Raw genomic sequence first — 18,323 nt, 5'->3', positions numbered from 1 at the left:
GTATAGGTATTCTTTATTAGCTTTAGGAGGTTTTTTGTCTGTTCTGAGTCAGCTTTAAGTTTTTTTTTTTTAAACTATGAACAAACATTGACTTTTACTTAATCCTTTTTCTTTAAGTCTACCTAATGAAAATATGTCTTTTCTTCTTTAATCTGCTATTTGTTGCTCAATATTAGTTAAGATTTAACTGTAAATGACAGAAACTTCCAAATAACAGCATCCTAAACATAAGAGGAATTCATGTCTTTCTCATATACCAACCTGGAATAGTCAATTCAGGGGTGGTTTGGCCACCTGCTCTGGGAAGTCTTCAGTGGCCCGGGCTGCATCACCTCTCAAAGGGCTCTCCTGCCTTTTAGGGAGTGGAGGACCCACCAGGGACCCACCAGGACCCACCATGGGGTAGGACAGTTGGCTTTCAAGAAAGGCCTGCAATCTGTTGCCTTAGATTTAGCTTGTATTTTTTTATTTTTATTTTTATTCTTTTTTCCCAGTGGGTTTTGTCATACATTGATATGAATCAGCCATGGATTTACATGTATTCCCAATCCCGATCCCCCCTCCCACCTCCCTCTCCACCCGATTCCTCTGGGTCTTCCCAGTGCACCAGGCCGGAGCACTTGTCTCATGCATCCCACCTGGGCTGGTGATCTGTTTCACCATAGATAGTATACATGCTGTTCTTTTGAAATATCCCACCCTCACATTCTCCCACAAAGTTCAAAAGTCTGTTCTGTATTTCTGTGTCTCTTTTTCTGTTTTAAAAATATGGAACGCTTCACGAATTTGCGTGTCATCCTTGCGCAGGGGCCATGCTAATCTTCTCTGTATCGTTCCAATTTTAGTATATGTGCTGCCGAAGCGAGCACTAGCTTGTATTTTTTTATTTAGGATTTTTACATACATGTTTGTATATTTTATAAGCTTACAATTTTCCTTTATCACATCAACTTTGATTTTGGTATGGAAGTATTGAATTTATTCGGGGTTATTTATTCCTTGAAAATTTGGCATTGTTCATAAGAAAAACTCTCTATTTGGGAGTTTCATAGTAGGAAGATTTAAAAACAAATTTTAAACAATCTCACATTTACAGGAAAGTTGATAGTACCCATAATTTATTTTCTCCTGAAAGAATATTTTCATGTTTCCTACAAATAAGGACATTTTCCTACATAACCACTATAAGGTCATCAAAATCAGGAAATGTATGCATTACTATACTCCTTAGACCCGATTAATCCTTCTCTAATTGTCCCAATAATGTCCTTTATTTTATTTTTTATATTTAACTTTTATTTATTTATGTGTTTTTGGCTGTGTAGGATCTTGGTTACTGCATTCAGGCTTTCTCTAGTTGGCAGGATCAGGGGTGACTCTCTAGTTGCCGTGCACTGGCTTCTTGTTGCGGTGGCTTCTCTTGCTATGGTGCTCAGGCTCTAGGGCACGTGGGCTCTAGTTGCAGCGTGTGGGCTTAGTTGTCCCCTGTCCCCTCCCTCTCCAGCATGTGGAATCCTCTGGGCCAGAGGCTGAATTTATGTCCCCTGCTTCGGCAGGTGGATTCTTAACCACTGGACCACAAGGTAAGTCCTAATTGTACCAATAATGTCCTTTAGAGCCAAGGGATCCAGTTCAAACTCCTGTGCTGTGCTGTGACTCTTTGTCTCCTTTGGGGTTAAATGGACCCCCAGCTCTTCCTTGACTTTCATGATCTTGATATTCTGAGGATTACAGGCCAGTTATTCTGTAGGATGGATGCCCTTCAACTTGGGTTCATCTGATGATCCCTCGTGGTTAGAATTTTGAGCAGGAACATCACAGAAGTGACGCTGCATTCTTTTCAGTGCCTTCCATCAGGTGGATTTCATTTACTCCATTACTGGTGATGTTCACTTTGATCATTCTGATGGTGCTTCAAGTTTCTCCACAGGAAAATTACTGCAGAAAGTGATTCCCTTTCCATTTGTGATGAAAAAGTATTTTGTGGGGAGGTATTATGAAACTATATCAGTATCCCATTCGGCATCAAATTCTCTCTCCCTCCTCCTCCTTTCCCTCTCTCCCAAACTAGACTTCTGGTTTCTTATTTTATTCAGTGAATTATAATCTGTTATTCTTATGACTTATTTTGACATGCAGAGTATTCCAGATTTGACCAGTGACTTCCGTGTCCTTTTGATATATCTCCATCATTCTTTGAGCACATCCCTACTTTCCAGAATAACAAGCTGTTCCGGGCTCGTCTTGTTCCTTCTTTGTCCCAGGCTTGGAATCAGCCTTTTCTACAAGGAGCCCTGGTTCCTTTTAGAAGCTAAGTGTTAAAGGTGCTCTCAGTGCTATAGAAATGCTACTGCTCCCATCTCCTCTCAGTGGAGAGAGCTAGAGAGCATTATCTATCCGGAACACCAGGCGTTCATCTCACTACCTCAAATTTTGCTACAATACCACACAGAATATTCTATTTTTCTCTTTCCATATTTGTAACTGCCTCATCCCACAGTGAGAAAACTGGCTTTCATTATGCTGAATATATTTACTTAGTTGATCATATATAACCGGTCTCTCATCACAGGCGCTGCCCTGCTCCTTCATGTGGGTAACTTCCTAACCCTTTCTGTCCTCTAATACCCTGGGCTAGGCCAGCCGCCACGTGGGCTCCAGGCCTGGCAAAGGGGAAGTCAAGGTCAATACTTGTTGAGCTGACCCACTCAATGGTCGGCCCTTAACACTGACCAATACATTCAAATCTTATTCTATGAAAACCTCTTTTAACTTTGAATTGTCACTGAAAAGGAAATCGTTTGCTTTTGTAACTGGGAAGATAATTTTAAAAGTAATGTCAAGTAAGGGAAAGATTGAGGGCAGAAGGAGAAGAGGGCGTGCCAGAGGATGAGATGGCTGGATGGCATCACCAATGCAATGGACATGAACTTGGGCAAACTTCGGGAGACGGTGAGGGGCAGGGAGGCCTGGAGTGCTGCAGTCCATGGGGTTGCGAAGAGTCTGACACGACTGGGTGACTGAACAGCAGCAACAAGGAAAACACATGGTTAAAAAGTTTCAGAGAATTCTTGGACCCTCAGAATTCATTGCTGGCCTACGGATTTGAGACCATTTTTCTTAAATTGTGTTATACTTCTGCACCTTTGTAAGCAGCATTCACTAGTGAAGTTACACAATCATGAAAACTATGGTTCTCTGTTAAGCACCCTCAGTGTTACTGTTCTTATGCTCCTGCTCTGACTGGTCCCTGAGAAAAGGTGGCCTCTGGTATCGATTGTTCACGATTATTCCATGTCCTTCTTGGTTGTCAGCTGATGTTCCATAGGCCTGCCCATGTGCCCACCTGCAGGGTGCTTCCTTCAGATTTATTGGTTTACTCTGAAGAGGTCTGAGGAGCCAAATCACTGGGCTAGATGAGAAGGTGTGGAAGTGGATTCACCGTGTTAGTGTTTGTTCAGCCCACACCACCCCCACCACGTTTCTCTGCCTTCAGCTGCGACCTGGGTCAGGTAGGAAGTCCTTGGGTCTGTGGGCCAATACCAACCCCTCAACTGAAGGAGAGGCCAGGTATTCATTGCTTTGGGTGCTCAGGTCTCCCCAGGCACCAGATCTTCTCCCCTTCTCTGCTTGATCCTCTCTCTTTGGGGCTTTCTGCTGGGCTCTCTGCTTTTCTTTAGGTTTCTTTCCCCTTTCACTATCTCTGTCACCTATATATTTGAAACCTGATTCTGCCACTGATGTGCTGGGCCTCAGTTTTCTCATCTGGAAAACAGGGGTGAGGGTTGAATGTGGTAGGTCTTAAGATCCTTCCCAGCTCTCCCCCTCCTTACCCCATCTCTGGCACACATTGTTTCATTTGCCACCACTCTTTGCTCCTTGTTTATTTGTGACACACTATTTCCCTATTCGCCTCTGATTCTTTTGGTTTATCTACTTCCTCTTTCTATGACTTTATTTCCATCTCTGAACATCTACTTCCTACCTTAATTTTTCTTTCTTGAATTTCTTTGTGACTTTCTCCCTCTCTCCCTTCCTCTGTTTCTATTGCTTTCAACGCTGTGGTCTCCATTCCCTCTCTCCCTTCTCCCTGGCGTTCTACCTCTTCCCTGTCCATGACAACTTTGTTCTGAACTGTTTCTCCTTCTTACCCCATCGCTGCTTGATCACCGCTCCATGACTTCCTGCCCAGTGTTGTTTTCTCAGCCTATCCCTAGACCAGTGTTTCTGGGTCCACCTCCCCTCCTATCTCCACCCAGAATCCCTTTTCCCATTCATGTCCTGGCCTGGGGCTGGGACCTGGGAGCTGATGCCACGAGGTCCCTACTGGAGCCAGGCGCCTCCCTGTAGTGGAAGCAGCAGCTGTGAGGCTGGCCCCAGCAGGCACATTGGGTCCAGCTGGCTGCCTCTGTTTGAAGGGAGGCTCCCAAAGTCAGGCACAGCGCTCAGGTGCGGTGTCAGGTCCTGCCACGGCCCAAACCTGGAGAGTAGGTATCGACTGCATGAGCAGTCCCATCTCGTGTTTATGCAAGTGCATGCACATGCATGCACACTCACACACACACACACACACACACACTCACACACACACACACACCTGGGGCATAAGCACAGGCAGTCATCTCTCACTGAGCGGGCATTCAGGTTTGCCTAAAGAGTGTCCCTCTCCTTGGAGTCTACTCTTGATAGGGATAGAATTGGATAATCAATAGCTCAGAAACCCCATTTAGGGGACTGTAAATGGAGAGGGAACTTTACTGGGCATTGGGAGACCAAAGTAAGTTATTGATCACTCGAGAAAGCAGGTTTGCTTAACCACAAAACCAAGCAGGCTTGCTTAGCAACAGAACCATGCAGCAGAAGTAGGAGACATGCCTCAAAACGATAAAATAATGGTGGTGTGAGACCCACATCCTGCCCAGTGAGCTCAGTAAGTTAATGACCCCAGGATGTGCTCTCTGCACACATAAAAAACAGTAATTTATGGAAAGGTGAAATTTTAAAGACTTTCATTGTATTGAGATCTAAAGTAATTTTTCCACAGTGCCATGATAGTCCAGACAAGGAACTGAAGATGGAAATGTGACGTCTACTCAAAAATGAGGAAGAAGGTGGTCTTTCCTCCCTCTCCACTTTTCCTTTGATTATAGAACTGTAGCCCACTAAGTTCTCAGGGTGTGGTACCCACTTGTCTGCCCATTTGTAAGCCTCACAAGCATCTTATTCTAATCAATCACTTCTTATCTATCACTTTGCCTCTCTTTGAACTCTTATCAGAAAGGACAAGTGCTCCTCCGAGCCCCGGAAACACTCTTAGCAGTTTCACTCTGGCCTTATTTGCAAGTTTTCAGCCTTTGGAATGTTCCCCAGGGAGACACAGATCAAGGCTCTGTAGGGAGAGAGAGTTCTGACCCATCCAGGGTTTAGGATCTGGCTTCCATCCTATCAGACCCACGGGTTCTGCACCTTGCAGTCTGGCCCCATGCTTTCCATTACTCCTACCTAACAGACATTTGCTGGACACCTCCCACCACCCAACCCTTGCTAGGCATACCAGTCACCCCACATAAGCCTCACAGCAATTTTGGGGGGCAGGCACAATCGTCCTTCATTCCATAGATGAGGAGACTGGTTCCCAAGATCGCAGGTCAGTTCAGAGGCAGAGTTTTAAGCCCAGCATGAGTCTGACCTGTCTACAATGTCTTCCACCCACTGTAACAACCCGATGATGAAAATTTGACAGTGGGAGGAGGAGCTGAGAGATCCTGCCGGAGCAGACCACTGGCAGCTGGTTCCAGCTCTGGAAAAGGCACAATAGTTTCAGATCTTCTATCCCAGGAGGTGTCATGTTATAGCCAGATTTCTGACCAGAGGCTCGAGGTCTGCATTTTGTGGGGAGGGCGCATGGCAGAAAGAGTTGAGGGGCAGCCCATATTAATAGCACAATCTTAAAGAAAGCAAGACGTCCCCACAGGGTGGCCTCAAATGTCAGAGTCGGAAGTGGCAGGCTGCCTGTTTGGAGGTGCTGGCTGGTGGTCTGGTAGCACAAGGAGGGGCCGCCTCCTCCCCCGACTCACTACCAGGACCCTCGGCATGGAGGCAGCCTCCAAGGCCTGGTGTCAGCCCTGCGCATTCAGCCCCACTCCCAGAATGTGGCTAGCTCTGCAGACACTGCACCCAGCTGGCCCTGTCTGGGGTCTTGGGGCCATGCAGAAGACTTTGACAGCACTTCAGACGGCAGACTCTCAGGATGCTTGCTGCCAGGGCATCTGACAAGCGTGGCTCAGTTTTTCATCAGGCTGCTGCTCACGTTTTCTGGCTTCTCCCATCTACCCTTTGCTATTTGCTGCTGGCTCTTCATCAGTTGATACCTCTCTGCCACCCCGCCCTCTGTTGCCTCTGTCTTGCTCAATCATTTTGCTGGAGATTGGGGTCAACCTGCACACGTGTGACAGGGGGGCTGAGATTCACCAGACCATAGGATCCATACCAGAGAGGGTTGTTTCCACCTCCTTTTGTGCCTCCACTTGTTACCAAACACAAGTTTGTGTGCCTGAAGCACAGTGAGGCCAAACAACCCGAAACTTCAGAGTTGGGAGGAGGGAAAAGTACATTGCAGGGCCATACAAGGAGAACCCCCCAAGACACTGAACTCCCTGAAAGGTTTCAGCAAAGCACTTTTAAAGGCAAGGTGAGGGAGGGGCATGGTTGGTTGTTGCAAACTTCTTGGTGCCAGAATTCTTTGTTCACAGCTGTCCGTGTAGGTCAGGACATAATGTTCCTGTAAACCACAACAAGACAAACATTATTCTCTGTACTACAACTTTCTGTTTCTACGTGAATGGGAAAGAGTTATACCTTTAAAAGTCAGAGCCTTAAGAATGGGCTGTCATGCTTATTTCAGGCTATATTCATTTGAAGCAAAAGCGATGGAATACAAGGTTCAGGTCAAAGATACAGATCTAATATGGAGTCAGATTTGTTCTTCCCTAGGACACACCCTTTGCATGCATGCATGCTCAGTTGCTTCAGTCGTCTCTGATTCTATGGGACCCCATGGACTGTGGCCCACCAGGCTCCTCTGCCCATGGGATCCTCTAGGCAAGAATAATGGAATGGGTTGCCATACCCATCTCCACACACATCCTCCACTAGGTTGCAAACCTCTGCCTTCCCCACTACGTTACAGCAAGGGCCCTAACTTAGTAGCCTAGTTCCCCTTGGTACCAAGGACAGAGCTGACATAGAGTAAGGGCTCAGAAAAAGTTGAAGTCACAGAAGGATGAAGGGGTGAATCTGAACAAGATGAATTCATGAATGAGAGGAGCTTTATCAAGAACAAATGCAAAAGATCCTGCATGAACCAGGACGAGGAGTGGGGCCATGAGTTGCTGGTGGAAGAGGCAGACACTCAGGTGGCAGAGCCTGTCACTTATCCTGGCGAGCAGCTATGGAGGCTGCAGAAGTGGGTTTAGACCAGGGTGGGTATTGACAGCTTACAGTGAATGATGTTGGATTCGTGATCTCTGAAGAAGATTTTGCTTTGGGACTAGGGAGCAGTCTTGATCACTCAAGAGTTTTTGTGTAGCAGAGTTTTATTAAAGTAAAATATGACAGAGAAAATTTCTGTCATAGACATCAGAAGGGGGACGGAGAGTGCCCCCCTTGCTAGTCTTAGCAAGGGCATTATATACTTTTTCAATTGGTTAGTACAGTAAATCAAAAGGTTGTAAAGGTCTTACCAGACCCACTCCCACAATTTACATTTTAAGATGATAGGATTAGTCAGAAGGGTTTTAAGAAGGAGAAACATGTCCTCAATGTATAGCAAGATACATTCCTATACTGACTAAGACAAAGCAATGTAGAAACAAATATTTGTCTTTTTCTCCTCCTTAAGAATTCCAGACCCCCCTTTCCTCCTTGGGACTCCGGACTTCTTATCAACCTACCTAGGAATTGACTGTCTCAGTATGGTCCCAGTCAAGTCTACACTGGCCTGCAGCACCTTGGCAGGTTCTAGATATTGTTTTATGGGAAGGAAAAGGGCAAATAAAGCACCCCCTCTTTTCCTTGGGGTCCTTGCCCAGTCTCAAGGAAGCCCACCCTTTACAAGTCACTTTCTAAAACAGGAGCACTGCTTTAGACCTTCCTCCTTAGGGTCAGGGTCAGGGGACCAGTTCATGATCAAAGACCTCTCACTCTTTTGTGCTCCATGCAGGACTCTCCACTTGCTCCAATGAAACACGACATTGGTTTTCTGTTCATTTTTTGAAGGTCTTGGCTTTCTGCAGGTTGCCGCCAGCCGACAAGCTCATTCCAGGGTAATTCAAGCCAGGCCTGGCCCCTGCGATAAATCCCTGGCAAGGATCACAGATGACAACAACACATAAAATAAATGCCTAGGGAAAAATTCAGCCTTCTGAAACAGATGGCACATTTACACCCAGCAGCCTGAGGAGATGCAAGTCAAGTTCCACATTAAAATGCTAATTTCCTACATGACAGAGGTGCACCAGGAGTTCCTGGGCAGGCTGGTAAGTGGTTATTTGGTATCCACCCCAGGTGGCAGTATGAGTTCACTTAACTCAGCCCTTGTCTCTGAGAATCTTCCTCAGCCTCAGAGCTGCTTCCGCCCTCAAGTCTTCCATTCTCAACTAGAACTGTCTCCATCCCCCAGAACGACATTGATCCTAACAGAAATTTCTCTAGTCACATTAGGGTCCTTGGTGTTAGTTGCTCAGTCATATCAGACTCTTTGTGAACCCACGGACTATAGTCTGCCGGTGTCCACTGTCCGTGGGATTCTCCAGGCAAGAATACTGGAGTGGGTTGCCATGTCCTCCTCCAGGGGATCTTCCTGACCCGGGATTGAATCTGGGTCTCCTGCACTGCAGGCACATTCTTTACTTTCTGAGCCACCAGGGAAGCCCAAGGTCCTTAAAGATCATGTTTGTTTCCCATTTTGTACTTGCTGGGTGGACTTGGGTAAGTGAAACAACCACTCTGGGCAATGAATACATGCTTTGTAAGTGTTGCGGGCGTCCAGCATACTGAGCACTCTCTGCTATACCTCATTTAATCCTCATGACAAATCTGAAAGGTACACTTATTTCCCATTTTCACAAAAGGCAACTGGGCTCTTTGTGAAGTGTTCTCCCCAAGCCCGCTATTACTGGCTGCAGGTGTGAGCATTTGTCTCTAAGCCTGAGCGCCTAGTGCCTCACCCTGAACCCCATGGTCTCTGACCTGGTCTTCTGTATCTCTATTCTTTCACCTGCCAGAGCTGCCAAGATGTACAGACCACGACCAGGGTTGGCTACAGTCCACCCCCGCCGACCCCACAAGAGGCTTTTTATTGCCTGGAAGCTCTCAGTTCAGTTCAGTCCAGTCGTTCAGTCATATCCGACTCTTTGTGACCTCATGGACTGCAGCATGCCAGGCTTCCCTGTCCATCACCAACTCCTGGAGCTTGCTCAAATTCATGTCCATGGAGTCAGTGATGTCATCCAACCACCTCATCCTCTGTTGTCCCCTTCTCCTCTTGCCTTCAATCTTTCCCAGCATCAGGGTCTTTTCTAAAGAGTCAGTTCTTCGCACCAGGTGGCCCAAGTATTGTCTAGGCCAGTTATTGGAGCCTTGGTGCCCTCTGCTGGGTAAAGACCAGAAGACCAGCCCAAGTCCACACTGTTACATTAACATCTTTTCCAAAAGGGCATTTATTTTTTTCATTCACCCATCCACCCACGTACCCACCCCCAACCATCTCAGTTTCACCAATGTCTGGAAGCATCACCCTCAGAAGGTATATTAAGCTTTATGAACCTCAATTCCTTCTCTGTAAAGTTAACTCACCCAACTGATATTCAATGTGCATATGCTCTGTGCCAGTCTTGGCTTTGGGGCTGCAGCAACAAATTAGACTGAAGGGGCATCTGCCCCTTCAAGCTTTACACTGTGAAGTTATAAAGAGGCTTAAATGAGGTGAGAATATACCACAGTGCCACCTAAGTGCCCTTTATGTCATTTCTTGTCATTGCCTATGGGAGAAATGTGAAAGGATTTGGAGATGCTTTCTTGGGAAAAGTAAAGATGAGGAAATCCTTGACATCATATTAAAAAAAAAAAAAGCTGCACATACTAGGGTTGAGGACAGAAGGTCTGGAGCTTCATCACCTGGTTCTAAATCCCAGCTCTGCCCCTTTGAGCTTTGTGACCTGCAGCAGCAAAATGGAGATAGTAATACAGCACATACTTATTGTGTGTCTAATAAGTGCTGGGGAGGGTCTTAAGGGCCCAGAAATGAACAAGACAAGGAAGGCCTGTCCTATTTCTTAGGAACATGATGATGAAATGAATCATTACATGCCAGACACCTATAATGGTCCTGAGCATAATGTGCTTGCTATTATGACTATCTTAAGTTGTTGCAAAAGCTCTGTGAATGATATTTACCAGTATTTTGTGTTTGATGATGCCCCTTGACTGTCTCCAGGAGATAGTGAAGGACAAGGAAGACTGTTATGCTGCAGTTCAAGGAATCACAGAGTCAGACAGAACTTATCTACTGAACAACTTGACTGCCTGGGTTTGATGACCACCAGAGGGAGCAGGCTTGCCCTGTTGGCAGAGAGTGTAGAACAGGGAAGTGGAAGTCAGAGGGACATGGGTTTCTCAATGCAACAGGACAGGAGATTTAGCAGCTGAGTGGCTCACAGCAGCGGCCCAGGGAGCAGTGAGTGGCCAATAACGACTGGAGGTGTGCAAACGTGGTTGGAGGTACGTGGAGTTCCTGTCCTGTCTGAGAGGTGGAACAGAACCAACTTAAATCTCCTTCTTCACTAGGAGCTTCTGTTTCTCTGGGGGGCAGAGAAACATCTAGCATCCCTGGAGAGAGCCAGGATTCTGGTTGGGTTTGGCCCCAGAGAAGCCCTAGCAGCAGTCAGAGAGTAAGACACATGGGATGGGGTTTCTACTTCCCTGGATTCCTCCTTGTAGGGACCCCATAGTCTGGATGTGTCCTTTCGTCTTTCAAGACAGCCAGCTGCCTTCTGGGCTCCAGAATACTCTTTTCCTCATCTCTTTGGGCCTGGGGAGGCAATAGTTCTGCTATCATTACTCTCAAGTTGCTACAATATTCTTAGATACCGCTGCTCCCACCTTTAGGACAGGCCTTTGTAAACAACCCCCTCAAACTTCCCAGCTTCCCCCCTCCTCCAGAGTTACTGTAATTTGAGTCTGCCCTCAGTTTCCTGCTGGGACTCTGTCTGCTACGAGGAGTGGCCTTAGGAACCTGATCCTCCAAATAGGATTCTGGAATTGGGTTGGTCCTGTATTTGAGCAACATGGGGATAATCTCCTGCTGGGGGAAGCAGGATGCAAGTACTTCATGGCATCTAGTAGTAGCACAGTTAGCAGTTACTCAGCTGATCAACGGGTAGCAGCGTGGGATGCAGGGCAGGTTGGAAGGCCGTACTCTGGTACATCAAATGGCTGTGGTGCTTTGCTCGGTGGCAACAGTAATGATTATAAAGACAGTGGAGGCACTTGGCTTCTTCCTATAGCCTGCGAGAGAAAGAGAGAGAGAGACAGAGAGAGAGAATGTATGTGTATGTATACACACACACACACACACATATATATGCAATAAATTAAAAATTATGATCATAAAATTGAAAAACGTGTGTGAACAACAGAAGCTGTCCACGAGAACTTGAAGGAGTCCCTTGTGTCCTTTGTTTTTTTCTTTTCTTTTCTTTTTTTTCCTCATGTCCTTTGAATGCTGGGAAGGTCTAACTGAGAACCAAACTTGGGGTCTGATGGCAAAAGTTGCAAGGTTGCTGAATTTCTGCCCCAAATCTCTTATATTGAAGAAGGGACACTAATAGGGAAGGATTGGGACTCCAAGACATACGGTGGAGACTTGGGGAGACATGGATGGGGCTGAGAATTTTGATCTGCTGACTCCCCTAAACCTCCTTCACCAGCAGCCTTTCGGTGGTCACTCTGGGAGCAGTAACTCTGTAAGTTAATATCTATGCTCTACAGAACACTCATCAGCTTCTTTGCCTACAAGCCCATGACCAGTGCTCAGTTACAGTATAGCCTGGAGGTGAAGTGCGAAACCTGAACTATGAGAAGATCATCTAGATAGTGAAATACTTCTAAGAGTCTGTCAGTCTGTATCAGCCAGAGCCTGCGGGAGTGGATTCCAAAGGCATTAGACCAAGGGGAAGATTAGGATTTGACTGGGCCACACTCACGGACATGGGTGCTCTAGCCTAGGATATGGAGTTTAATATTTTGACTTTATCACCCAGGAGTGGTTTTAGTCATTTGACTAGCTGAAGCCTGGAAACAATGATGGCCTCACTGAAGGAAGCCAGAACTTCCTTGGAGTACTGTGTAGGAAAGTCTGAGGCCTCAGGAAACTGGGCACGTTGGAGTAGATCTATTATATGCAACCTGCTCATACACCTAGGAGAAGCCAGAGGACACTCTCTCTCTCTTATTTTTAAGAAAGAAGTTGGACCTCTACCTTTAATTATATAAAAAATTATTTCAAAATGAAATGAACTACAGAACTAAATGTAAAATCTAAAGCTATAAAACTTAAAACATAAGCATAATTGTTTGTGATCTTGGATTAGGCAATGGTTACTAAGCTATGACTATTTTTTTGGGCTCCAAAATCACTGCAGATGGTGATTGCATCCATGAAATTAAAAGACGCTTACTCCTTGGAAGGAAAGTTATGACCAACCTAGACAGCATATTAAAAAGCAGAGACATGACTTTGTCAACAAAGGTCTGTCTTGTCAAGGCTATGGTTTTTCCAGTGGTCATGTATGGATGTGAGAGTTGGACTGTGAAGAAAGCTGAATGCTGAAGAATTGATGCTTTTGAACTGTGGTGTTGGAGAAGACTCTTGAGAGTCCCTTGGACTGCAAGGAGATCCAACCAGTCTATCCTAAAGGAGATCAGTCCTGGGTGTTCATTGGAAGGACTGATGCTGAAGCTGAAACTCCAATACTTTGGCGACCTCATGCGAAGAGTTGACTCATTGGAAAAGACCCTGATGCTGGGAGGGATTGGGGGCAGGAGGAGAAGGGGACGACAGAGGATGAGATGGTTGGATGGCATTACCGACTTGATGGACATGAGTTTGAGCAAACTCTGGGAGTTGGTGATGGACAGGGAGGCCTGGCGTGCTGTGATTCATGGGGTCGCAAAGAGTCAGACATGACTGAGCAACTGAACTGAACAGACTAAGCTATGACGCCAAAAGCACAAGTGAAAAAAGAAAAAAATTGATAAATTGATTCCATCAGAATCAAAACTTTTGGAGGTGTTTTCTGGTGGGCCAGTGGCTTGGACTTGTGCTTTCACTGCTGTGGCCTGGGTTCTGTCCCTGGTTGGGGAGCTAAGATCCCACATGCCAGGCGGCTTGGCCAAAAAAAATACTAAAAACCACTTTGTGCTTCAAAGGACACTGTGAAGACAGTGAGAAAACAATCCACAAAAAGGGAGAAATATTTGCAATTCATAGATCTGAGTAGGAATTTGCATCCCGAATATATTTTGAAAACTTTACACTGATACCAAAGTCAGGCAACGACATTACAAGACAATTACAAATACCTTTATGAATATTGACATCATAATCCTGAATAAAATATGAGCAACCCAAGGCTTGTATTAAAAGCAAACCCTTTAAAAGTGTTATACACTATGACCAAGTGGGATTTATTCCTGGTATTAAAGAGTGGGTCAACAGACAAAAATTAATCATCATGATGTATCACCATAGAATTAAGGGGAAAAAATAAAACCAAAATCATCTCAGTTGATGCAATAAAAGAATATGACAAAATCCCACATCCTTTCATGATAAAAACACTTAACGCTAGAAATAGAAGGAAGCTTACTATGATAAAGGCCATATATAAAAAACCCATAACTAACAGCAAACATGTTCAATAGTGAAAGACTGAAAGCTTTCCCCCTATAGAATTAGGAACAATGCCCATTTTGCCACTTCTAGTCAATAATATCTTGGCGGTTCTAGCCAGAGCGAGTAGGCAAGAAAAAGAAATAAGACATTCAAACTAGAAAGGAAGAAGTAAAATTATCTCTATTCAGAGATGATATGATCTCATATGTAGACAACCCTAACGATTACCCCCCCACACACAAAGTTAGAGCTAATAAATGATTCAGTGACGTTCCAAGGCAAAATCAACAAACAAAAATCAGTTGCATTTCTATATACTAGCAATGAACAAACCAGAAAGGTAATTGAGAAAACAATTCCATTTACAATAGCATTAAAAAGGTTAAAACACTTAGGAATAGATGTAACTCTATCAAAATCCCACCGGTGATGAAGTTTTGAAACTAGAGAGAGGGGTGGCTGTACATTTTGAATGCACTAGATGCCATCTAACTGTATATGTTAAAATGGTTAATCATGTTTTATCTAGGCAATATCCAGCTTGCTTCTCTTTCTTGTTTCCTCCCAAGGTTTTACTTTTAAAGTTTTCAGATATCACTTTGAAAGAATTTTTCAGTGAACATCTATATGCTTATCATTGAGATTCTATCCATGATCATTTTACTGTTCTTTACTATTCTTTATCACTAATCATCCATCTTTCTACTAGTCCATTTAATTTTCTAATACATTTCAAAGAAATTTTCATTATCAGTACACTTCACTCCTAAATATTTCAGCATTGTTGTTGTTTAGTCGCTAGGTTGTGTACAACTCTTTTGTGACCCCATGGACTGTAGCTCGCCAGCTCCTCTGTCCATGGGATTTCCCAGGCAAGAATACTGGAGTGGATTGTCATTCTTCTCCATGGAGGACACTCTCTTTACTCAAGAATTAAGGAATGCATTCACAGGAGTGGGGACCTCGCCATCCTTGAAGACCTCTATGTTTGTTGTCCTTTGTAGGCCAGAGACGGCCATGGGATGGGGGGGATGGATAATGGGAGGCCAGGTGGATGGCAGCACGTAACCACAGAGACAATGATTTCTGGGACTCTCGAGAGGAAAAAAGAATGGATGAGTGCCGAGAGCCAACACACGAGATCCTACCCATGACAAGGTCATGAGGGAGAAAACCTGATGGGCAAGGCGGATCAGGTTTTCAGGGGTTTCGAAAAGGCCAGCTCACGAGATCCCACCCATGACAAGGTCATGAGGAGAAAACCTGACAGGCAAGGCAGATCAGGTTTTCAGGGATTCCGAAAAGCTGCCCCCGGCGCTCACCTTAAAGATGATATCTGCCTTTCTGATGCTTGCTTCAATAGACTACTTCCTAATTTCTGTGACACAGGCAGAAGGCCTTCCCCGATCTCTTCCCAAATAAGAATCAATTTAGAACTTTAATCGATAAGTTCCCCGGGTGGTGGTATTTTATGAGATTATCCAGGGGGAAAGGAGTGTTTTAATTTAAACTCCTTTGCTGGTACTTTAGTTTGTTTGGCAAATGCGTCTACGCCCTTGGTACTAATATGCATGACTGCTCATAATACCCTAATCATAAAACAGCATAAAGAACCTGATCATATAAAGGCCCTAATGACATAGAGCCTTTTTGGGGGGTGAAGGAGTCCTATTGGAAAACATAAGAAAAATTATTCTAAAGGTGGTTATTGGGTTAACATTTGCTTGCTGTGTTTTTGCTCTTAATGTGCTAAGATTGTGTTATAGAAACCATTGTTAATATAGTTATAGATCTAGAAAAATAAGAGCTTAGCCCTAGTGTGGTAACAATGAAACGGTTGTTAATTATTAGCCAGGAGTGCTAGGCAGGGGCTGCCTCACCAAAGTCGCAGAGTCAATGTGGGGTAATCTTAGATAAACGCAACTGACAACTTCTGCAGAAGGATTAATTTTTGTGTTAACAAGGTTATGCTTCTACTCTGTACTGTTGCCCTATGAGAATGCTACCTTTCAGTTAAGGTCACCACAGATACGGAAAATAGGTTTACATCCACCTGACCTGCATAAAATGTTAATGGGCCCCAAGGCCAGAAGATAATGTGCTAAGATTTACTATAGAATTAGAGCAAAAAACATCCTGCTCTTCCTAAAAAACAAACTGATGTAATATTAATCCTGTGTAAGCATGAGTAAGCATCTTGTACCTTGGATACGTTCTGAGTGAGGGTATAAAAACTGTTGTCAAAAAGTAAAACACAGACTTGGCCTTACCAAGGCTGCTCTCACGTGTCTTCTCTCTCTGACGCCATTCATCCTGAGGGTACCCCCTGGATCCTGCCGAGGCTGAACCCCAGCAGATAAGCACCAGGGAAATCAACATTACTGAGCATCCCACCATATACAGCCCAGAGAGGTTGTTATGGGGTATGTTCAATCCCTAGCATGAGGTAGATATTTGGTGTACTTAATAAAGGTCCACTTTGCCTTGGTAGAAGAAAGCAGGTGGCAGAGGAAGGGCTAAAAGTCCATTGGACTCTGGTGTCTATCTCCACATAAGTGAAAGTGAAAATCGTTCAGTTGTGTCCGACTCTTTGAGACCCCATGGACTATACAGTCCATGGAATGATCCAGGCTAGAATACTGGAGTGGGTAGCTTTTCCCTTCTCCAGGGGATCTTCCTGACCCAGGAATTGAACCCGGGCCTCCTGCCTTGCAGGTGGATTCTTTACCAACTGAGCTATGAAGGAAGCCCCGAATTATAATAGAGGTTTTTCTATCTTTTCTTTTAATGTAGACCTTATTTGGAGATTCTCAAGGACTTCTCTGATAGCTCAGTTGGTAAAGAATCTCCTCATAAGGTCCACATTAAAAGAGAAGATAGAAAAACCTCTATTATAATTTCCAAAGAATCCATGTGGTGTGATAAGCAGAAACCTGGACCCATAGGCAACACTACCTCTTACTAACTCTGTGCCCTTGATCAAATTACTTAACCTCTCCAGGCTGTCCTTTCCTTGTATACAAAGTGGGAATAATAATGACAATACCTGTCTGAGTAGGTTGTATAAATAGTGCCCAGTACAGGGTTTGGCACATGGTAGATGCTCAATAAGACCAGTTTCTGTAGTGCTCGCCCATCCTTTTTCCCTCCTGGGAGTCCCGGCCAGGTGTGGAGCTGTCCGGAGTGCTGAAGACATCCTCCCTCCCTCCTTGCCTCCTTCCCTGCCTCCCTCCCTCAGGTCCTCTCTCCTGCATTCCTTCCTTCCTGTCTGTGCTTGGCTCCCCAGAGCCCCAGGGCCTGAACAGATCGAATTTTCCAAGTGGCTTCTTCAAGCCCCTGAGAGGGGACAGGAGGGAATGAACCATATACGAGGCCCTCTCCACTGGCAGAAGTCTTGGAAAGATGACAGGAAGCAGGAGTGGTGACTGTGTGACCGTGCAGGCCAAGGTGGGAATGGAGGGGATTGGGGGGGAGGTGTCCCAGGGCAGAGCCTCTTGGAGAGCTTGACATCTGAGGACCTCATGCAAGAGCCTTAGGATCTGCAAAGAGACAGTGAGCCGTGCCCAACAGCACAGCACGGCAGGTGGGTCTTTGGGGAAGTTTCCCTGAATGAGGGCAAGAAAGACCAGGTTGGGAGGCAGGAGGGTGACCTTTGGATATTGGGGTCTAAGAAGCCCTGGCTCTGACAGGAATCATCCACCCCCGTTCCCTGGAATATCTTGGTCACTTGGTCACTTGTCTGTTAATGTAGCTAAAGGCATCTTCATCTTTTTAGGTTATGGTAGTACGGAGTCGACTAGCTTCATACGCTTGGCCCTATGAGCCACACTGTCTGTGGCTAATCCTTGGTGTCCACCTCCTTGAGACTAAAACTACAAATGGTCTCCCCTAGGAGGGTGGCATATGAACCTATTGTGTTAGAGGTGGGAGCACTGGCAGCTCACACACTCCAGGGGTAAGGGCTGGAGAGGGGATGCGGCCACCTTCAGAGATGAAAGTCACCTGTTTCCTGGTTTCTATTGACAACTAAAACATTGGAGATGAAGGATCTTTGGAGACCTAAATATTTAACTAAGCCCTCCCTGTACAGATGGTACAGAAAAGGATGTGAATTCTGTCTCATGAGTCAGAGGCGGAGCTGGGGCTAAATTCAGCCTCTGCCGTGGTCAGAAGCTGGCCTCGCTAAGGACCTGAGCCTTCAGTGACCCCCTGCAGGCCACTGGCTGCAGGATTTCCATGACACTGAGCAGGACCAGCAGGGCCGAGAGGCCAGGGGAGCCTGCTGCTGCTTTATGGGATGGAGAAGTCCACACCCCTTCTGTAGCCAGTTTCCTGTCTGTGCACAGAGGAGCTGCTTCAGATGCTTAGA

The 18,323-nt window shown here is 45.4% G+C and overlaps 1 non-coding gene across 1 annotated transcript; it reads right to left on the bottom strand.

Moving 5' to 3' along the window:
- Nucleotides 1-762: 762 nt before the first annotated feature.
- On the bottom strand, nucleotides 763-869 carry LOC122703869. Its single transcript, XR_006343636.1, has one exon. It is a non-coding gene; the product is annotated as a U6 spliceosomal RNA (small nuclear RNA).
- Nucleotides 870-18,323: the final 17,454 nt, after the last annotated feature.

Source organism: Cervus elaphus, chromosome 1, assembly GCF_910594005.1.
Source record: "Cervus elaphus chromosome 1, mCerEla1.1, whole genome shotgun sequence".
Taxonomy (NCBI): domain Eukaryota; kingdom Metazoa; phylum Chordata; class Mammalia; order Artiodactyla; family Cervidae; genus Cervus; species Cervus elaphus.
Note: the sequence above shows the minus strand (reverse complement) of the source record. Positions and strands in the feature narration are given on the sequence as shown.